Below are 8,819 nucleotides of genomic sequence, written 5' to 3' on the forward strand. Positions count from 1 at the left end.
AGTTCTGGGGAGGGAAAAAAAAGAAGAAAAAGTCTCATCCATTTCTGTATTCTTTTAAGATATGGTGTGGGACTTCAGAAGAAAGTTGTAGCTTGGTTTGGGACCTCTGAAGAGCACGTTGTGCTTTTATGTCCTTTTAAGGGCTTGCATACTTATCACCGGTCCAAAATATTATAATAGCATTAACTTCTCTTAGGGTATGATCTGTGAACTGGATGTTTCACACAGGGTGTTTTGTTTGCCATTACAACTGAATTAACTTATTGCTCATGACACTGTCTTACCAATCCTGGACTATTAAGTTTATTATACTGCAGCATATTTTAAAAAAATTAAAAAAACACAAAACAGCCTTCTGTCATTGCTTGCTGAGTTACTTCTTGATTTCAAGATATGGTAACATTTATTCAGTCCTTTGCTTGTCTGCTGGCACCCAGGATACGACAGTATTCTTTGTGTGCATGAACCTTTGTTTACAGGAACCGTACCACACAGAGTCACCAAAATCTCTGCACATACACTCACATAAGAAAGCACTTGGGTTGTTATTGTCTACTGAATTTGCTACTAGGGCCTGACTAACTACAATTTTCCTGAAGCACTGAATTCCTGGGCAACAATACTTGCCTGGAAGTTGCTGAGATGCATGCCTGCCTGAGAAGTGCTCACTTTGCCAAGCACCCAAGAAGACTTGGGGGCAACATCTTCAAGATGTGAATTCCTTCAGATGACCATTGCAGACAACCTAGCTCACAATTTCAATGAGTTTCAGTATCCACAAACAATAACCAGACCCACGGAGAAGCAGATGCTCAATGTTTACTAAAATAATTGAACTGTCTAAAAACAGAAGTACCAAAAATTGGACACTGCTTAAAGAAGGGTAACTGGCAGATAAAGAACTAAGGGTCCAGGCTCTTGAATCTTGAAATTTCTGCTTAGTATGATAAACCAAAAGTGTCATTTTGAATGTTAATAAACACAAACTTCTCACAGACCTACATAGGAAAAAAAAATCAGAGTATCTTTAAAATCTCTCATATCCCAAATCATATATAATTCTTTTAATCATATAAGCAATCCATGAAAATACTCTGAGAACAGCATCAACAATCATTAATCACCAATCATCAAGTTACCACCACCGATCATCAAGTATCACCATCAGTTAAGGTGAGTATATGGACATGGGCTTAGATACTAAAATAATAATTCTGGGTGACTTAAATTAAGAGCATCTCATCTCTATGAGTCTTCTTTAGTACTGTATTAAACTTGCATTTCCCTTGAGCACATTGATTAAAAGAGGTTTAAAACTTTAAAAAAAATCAACAGAATCACTAATTTTGTACAGATATCTTATCCTAATTTTTTTTCTTCCTACTTTATAGTTATAATGACCAAAAAAAGTGCAGAACTAGTATAGTAGCTAAAATATGTGTAAATGCAAGTTGTTTTCACAATTAGACTTACAAAAAGCTCTGGAGAAACCAATTTAGGGTAAACATGACTCAGTGGAAATGCAGGACAAAGGCATGAAACACAGCTAAGTAAAATCTTGTTCTGAGCATAGTAAGCCACCTTGCTACCACTTTCCTATTATCACATACAAGTAATTTAATGAGCAGTACCTACAAGGTCAAAATGTTGGCCAAAAGCAGAAGAAGTAAATCAAAGAAGGCATTTCAAAGGAATCCTAAGGAATTTAAGGATTTATTTAAGAATTTAGCATCAGTCTCACTGTATGGCAACAAAGAAAAGGAGGAGCTTGTGAAGTTGCAAACTGAACAACAAACCCTCATCACTTCCCTCCACTTTCAAAGCTTATCTGCTCAGGTGAGAAAAGCTATTGCAACAAAACCTATGACTACAACTTTCCTTGGGTTTGAATATGAATAATTGCAAACCATAGAAACACAGACAGTTGAAATACAAGGTAGTGAAACCTCTATATCCTCTGCAGTTGCTCTAAGGTTGAGGCTCCAACATGGTAAGAAATAAATTTCCATTGGGCCACCATAGGCAGCAGGCAGGCAGGCAGGCAGGCAGGCAGGCAGGCAGGCAGGAAGGCAGGAAGGCAGGAAGGAAGGAAGGAAGCCAAGTAGTCAGGTAGAATCATTTAATCATAATCCAATTGATCAAGATAACTTTTGAAACCTGCTGAGAAAGAAAAAAAGAAGTGCACAGCACAGGCAGAAAACTTAAAAAAAGGTTTAATTTTTAAAAAATACCAGAATTCGATCCTGTCAGTACAACTTAATGTGAGAAATTATGCAGCTTACTAAAGGAAATAAAATAGTGTAATAAAAAAAAACACACAGCGAGGAAGGACAAAGGTTCTGGTAATACCCAGCAGCAGATGGAGACTTCTATCTAACACAGACCTTTTATTCAAGCCCACTTCTCCATTAATTAAAGCAGTGGGCAAGTGAAAACAAATATGTCTCAGCGAAATTGTCTCTAAATAGACTTTCAAATTTTGCCATGTGAGGTCTCACCAAATTTTTAAATGTAAGTGTCTCTATTCAGAAAAATCACTCACAATTCCAGCTTTTTTTTTTTTTCCATTAAAAATCAGAATAAAACCATTATTTGAAATAGAACTGACTGCTTTCGGATTCTTCCCCTCCCACCCTCCCCCAAGCTTTATGATTTAGTATCTGGCTAAGGAAAACTATTTTTAATTAGGCTCATTAACCTTGCAGTGTGAACACGTCTTTTTTTTTTTTTTTTTAAATAAGTCATCTGCTAGTCATCTGCACAGTCATGTGGCTTCAGGGATAAAAGTAATTAAAGCAGTTACACTATAGCTAATTAGCCAATATTCTGTAATCACCCTTCAAGTTTACTTTTTTCTCTGAAGGCATCTGAAAAAAATCATATTCCAAACCTTAGCAGGAAATTCATCTCCTCTCTGAAGACCATGAATCCAAAAATACCAAGCATTTCCTTATAAGACAATAAATAAAAGCACTTAATTAGTATAATTACATAAATATCTAAGATACCTAACATCCCTCATAAAACAGACTAAGCTTTTCAGAAGCTTTTAAAAAAAAAAAAAAAGTGTAGATGGCATCCCTTCAGATGGTGAAACAGAAAGCTCAAGAATGCCTGAGGCTGTACTTTCACAAGCATTTTAAGGCATCACTCTCCCCAAAAGAAGCTGTCCTCTTAACCGGTTATTTCCTCCTCTGTGCCAGAAACAGCATGTGTGCTCCTGCTCTTACCATGAACACATGATAAAATGGTAAGGGAAGCGATGAAAGCTGTTATTTCTGGAGAAGCAGTGAAACTGCGTCCTGAACCTTTAGTGGAGAAATGAGGCGCTCAGCTGGACACAACCTGACCCCAGCTGGCCATACACAGCCAAGCAAAGCCACTGAAAAGAGAGAAAAGGCTTGAGGATCAGGTCTCATTACAGTTATCTTACCACATAAGCTGTTTAGAAGTTTGGGAGCTATTCGGATTCTTCAAGACAGAAGCTGTAGTTATTTTTTCACAGTGATTCTTGCTATGGACCTGTTTTATTTTCAGATGGCTCCTCCTTAAATGAGACAAGTTCCATCTCCAAGTCATCAGCATTCAGACACTCAAAGCACAACACCAAGGCATGAGTCCTGAACTAGAAATCAGCTCTACTACCTTGTGACATTAGTGAAATCACACAGTGTTCATGCTGATCACACAAAATGGATCACGGTATCCTCCAAAGCACTTTGAAAGCCACTGACAAGCCTTTCCTCAGAAAGCAAGCAGCAGAATAATGGGAGCTTGATTTTCTGAAGGTCCAAGTCCTCTGCTGTTCCTCTCTTCTCTCCTGGCTCCAGAGGCCTCTCCTCACCCCAATAACCCAGCTGTCCTGTTATGGTCCTTACAGCTATGGAGTAAAACAGGACATTGTTACTTGCATAAAGCCCCCAAAAAAAGATATAATCAGAAGTGTTGTAACTGATGAGCTGTGTCTGCCCTTCCCTCAACAGAGGGATTAATGCAGGCACTCCACCCAGTGACTTACTTATTTCTGAGACATCTATCTGTCCTTCAAATTTGATTAAAACTGTGCAGCAGATTCAATAGGTGTTAGAAAGGAACACTGAAAAAACAGAGCCACAGTACAGGCTAAAACTAGCTATTAATATATTAGAACAAAATTACGTTATCTTGAAAAGAGATGCAAGACTTCATTATCTAAATGCCACTTACCAACAGGCTAGCTAGCTCTCACATGTAAATGGCTCAGAAATACCAACTATAATTAAAAATATCAATTGAAATATAATGAATGTATTTCTGGCCCTTCAACTAGAAGGGCTGAGCAATACGGATATTTTTCTTTTTAGAATCCAAGAACATATTTTGCAAAACAACTGTAACTAATTATTCATTACTCAGAATACATATGTGTATATATATACACACACACACACATAAGACACACACAGAGGTAAAAAAACATATAATCGTAGAATAATCTGGATTGGAAGATCTCTGAATGTCATTTGTCAAACCTCCTGTGCAAAGCAGGGTCAGTTCTGAGTTCAGACCAGGCTGCTGAGGGCTTTATTCAGTTGGGTTTTGAGAGTCCCCAAGGATGGAGACTGCACAGACACTCTGGGCAATCTGCCACACAATCTGACTGTCCTTCATGAAGAAGCTTTTCCTTATGTCCAGTATGAACTTCTCTGTCTCAAGACAAGCCTGCTGTCTTGCTTCATCCCATCATGCAATGTTATGAAAAGCTTGGCTCTTCTTTCTTGATACACTCCCCATAGGGATAAGCAGGCTGCTGTTAGAACCTCTGAAGCCATTGCTTCCCCAGCCCAGCTCCCTCAGCCTGTCCTTACAGGGCAGGTGCTCCAGCCCCTGACCGTCTTGGTGGCCCTCTGCTGAACTTGTGACAGTTTATCAATCTCTTTCTTCTGTTGGGAGACAACAAAACTGGTCATAATCTTCCAGATATGGCCTAGCAAGTGCTGAACAGAGGGAACAATCCCTCCCAATCCCTCCCTTCCCACGAGCTCCTGGACGTGTTGCCACTGGCACGGCCTGGAAGGCCACTGGCCATCTCTGCTGCTGGGTCAAGCGGCCATCTCTGCTGCTGGGTCAGTGCTGGCTCATGCCCAGCTCGCTGCTCACCAGCCCCTGGGCCTTTGGGCAGAGCTGCTCCCCAGGTAGGCAGCCCCAGCCTGTGTGGCTGCCGGGGCCCGTCCTTCCCAGTGCAGGGCTCTGCCTTCAGCCCTGATCAGTGTCACTGGGCTCCTGTTGACCCATGTCCCCAGTCAGTTTGGGTCCCTCTGAATGATCTGGCTAATTTAGTCTCATTTGCAAACTCTATGACACAGCAGTCCATCACTTCTTGCAGGTCACTGAAAAAAATGTTACATGCGATGAGTCCCATGCTAGACCCCTGTGTGACCCTTCTCAGGACCAGCCTCAAAGTAGAGTATGACCTATTGACCGTCACCTTCTCAGCCCAACCATCCAACCAGGTTTTTAAGCATTTTGGCATCCACCCATCCAAATGTCCCAATTTGGACACAAAATATTCCAAAAGAGTGTCAAAAGCCTTCCTAAGGATGAAGTAAATTACATCCACTGTTCTCCCCTTGTCCATATATATCCAGTCACTTCACTATGGAAGGCAATTAGGTTGGCCAGGCACAATTTACTCTTTTACCAGTACAATAAATGATAAAACTATGTGACTGGCAATCAACTCCACTGTTGTTTTGCCATGTGACCTTGTGTTATAATTCAGGCCATTCCCCCCTCCAATCTCTCTACTGAGTGGCCTGAAGAAAGACTTGTATCTAGGCACAAGTTCATGCTCCACACAAACAAGCTGTGTTATCTGATTGGTTTTAAACATCCTACTTGCCATTTTCTGCCTCTACCAAAGGTTACTGAATGTCTGTCTTTCTCCACAATGCTGTTGCATCAAAATTCCATCCGAAAGGAACACAAAACCCCTGTAGCAGATGTCAGCATCTCCACAGTGAAACCAAAGGAGTATGCTATTATCTTACACTACAAAGCAGATGCTCATTGATGTGTTTCACTATTTTGTTGTGAAGTCGCATTAAGAAGTTGCATCTGATGCTTTCCTGAAAGGTGACAAAATATAAAGCATCTGGTCCGTTATACTCCATTGTCCTTGGGAGCAGAGCAGGAGAGGCAGACTCCTACAGCCCCTGCAGGCATCACGGTGAACCCAAGTACCCAAGAATGGCTCTGCAAATGGTCCCTGTGGAATGCCAAACTTGTAAAATTCTTTAACCTCCTTCTTTACACAACTGTCTGATGGCAAATGTATCAGTGTATTAGACTAGTGACCCTCTGACTAGTTCATGTAAATCAGTCTTTTTATTTGTGTTACATGTACCTGTTGTTTATTCCAAGTAAACACCTTGTTCTTCTACTAAGGAACAGTGATAAGAAGACAGTCAGACAAAGAAGTTTAATTAAGGGCTTTTACAAAAATGTATTTATTTTACAAAAAAAAAAAAATCACATGGGAAAACATTATACACCATGATTTGATAAGCGTTTGGCTTACTGATAAACAGATAGATGCTCTCTAATGGCAGCTCCAGAAATTTGCTTAAATAATGACATCAGGTAGCAAGCACAGAAATAGCAGATACAGAGAAAAGGACTCAAATAATATACTTTTAAGTAAAAGATATTTTACCACTAGGCAGCCCTGTTAGAAAACACTCCTACAGAATGCTCTGTGAAATACAGGGCAAATAATTTGAATTACTGTTAAAGCTGCTGGCACAAGCTGTCAAAACCTTCAAAAGTCAAAGTGCCTAAGCCACAGAAGATGTGTGCATTGTTAGACCATGAAAGATAAAGGCAAGGGTTTAACGTGTCCTGGAGTACTGCTACCAGCTAAGAGACAGCTACTTATTAAATATAGTACTTAATGTATGTCAGGTATGTATTTAGTGAGAGAGCAAATGGCAGGGAAATTCAGTTCTCCCTTTGAAGCAGCCAGCAGTTAGAAACAGCCACAAGCAGGTATGCTGCTGCTTAATAAAAATGCTGTTACGGCCACACCATTCACCTACTATGCCTGCCCTGCACATCTAACCCAGAGCATTTTGACTGCAACTGATTTAAACAAAGATCACTGTGAAAGGATGGCAAGCACCTGTGGATAAGCTGAGGGCAGTGGCCTTTCCAGGTAAATCAGTTACAGCTGGAAGAGGTCACATGGTGCAGCCCTGAAGACATCCATCCCTCTGTGTTTGCCATTAATAATCTTGAGCATTAGTTGACTCTGCCTCTTGGGTAGGGGAGGGCTACTTACAGGAGAAGACAGAGTTATAGTAAATATTTGGCAAATACTCAAAGCTTGGTTTAGTGGGTGCAGAAAACCAATGATTATGTTCTGCTGGTCAGCTGCACATTGCATACTTTTCCCTTGACTACAACTGTACATCAAGATCTGGCCAAATGTTAATCAGGTCACCTGTCTCTTCCAGTAATTTCCCACTTGACAGCACGGCCTTCCTTACATGTATGCCTATCTGGCAGAGGATGACTGTTTGATAAGAACTGAACTGATTTCATATTCAGGTTTCTGGACTCCCCATGCATATTGACAATAAATTGTAAGATTAAAATTACAGTAAGAAAAAGCACAACATGCACCAGTTTAAAGCAACTGGAGTGCATTTGCAAACTTCTGCGCTAGCTTCTCTCCTAACAGCCACTAAGTTTTGCCACTACATTATTACGTTTGTGACAGCAAACAATGCTGTTCAGATGGCTACAGTTGAAACTCAGTTGTCCCTGCAAGTAGCCCACAAGTAAGTGTATCAGAGAGCAATTCAACAGCTCACTTTTAGGAGTTATATCAACAATTTTGGTGAATGAAAACAGCCAACTCTCAGTTGTCCACGGGCTAATCATTTAACTTGTATATTAGTTCTGTAAAAATGACAATGCTTGTGCTAGAGACAGGAGCATAGCCACTGACACCATGCAACATGGCCTCCAGAACTCTGCTCATGATAACTGAGACCTCTTTGTTCCACACCAGCTGTCCTTTGCTTCCCATCTTCCGTGATGCCCGCCCTGTGTCTCCTCCACCTAATTGTCCACCTACTCATATTGACCAAATTATCATACCTTAAAGGCAGAATGCAGACATTAACTCATTCCCCCACTGCAGTTGGATTTTGCTGGGTGGAGAAGTCAGTGAGCTCTAGCAGCCCTTTCTCCTTCCCCACCCCCATCAGCAGAAGAGGAGCTGCAGACAGGAAATGTCAAGAGAAACCCTTTCTTGGCTGCTCTCTGCCCCACCTGAGGCACAGCCACCTTCTGCGCCTAGAGACCACCTGCAAAATCCTCACTGGTCTTCAGAGAGCAAGCAATAAGGAGAAAGATAAGTAAAATCCCGAGTTTGTAAATCAGAATCCAGCTAAAAGAAACTGTTTTGAAACTCTTGGGGAGAAAGGAGTGTGTGTGGGGAAAGCGTGTGTACAGGTTTATTCGGTGAGAACCAGAAAGGTGCACAAGAGGGGACTAGGCCCAGACTGACAGGACTGAGGCTGCCGAGTCCCGCAGTACCCGCCCTCCAACCCGGAGCCTCTCCGGCCCAGGCCACACGTGACCGGCGAGCCTCAACTTCTCTTTAACCAGGAGCACAGAAGGGCAAATAAGCCTCCCACAGGCCTCCCGGTATACACCACGAGTATACGTTAAAGGATCTAAAGGAGCCGTAAGCCTATTTCTACTTTGGCTTCTCAGAAAGCGAAGGTTTCGCAGCAGCCCGGCTCGCAGGCGCAGCGGCGGGGCGGGCGGGC

This window comes from Athene cunicularia (genome assembly GCF_003259725.1).
Source record: "Athene cunicularia isolate RWA chromosome 1 unlocalized genomic scaffold, athCun1 chr1_part2, whole genome shotgun sequence".
In the NCBI taxonomy this organism is placed as follows: Eukaryota; Metazoa; Chordata; class Aves; order Strigiformes; family Strigidae; genus Athene; species Athene cunicularia.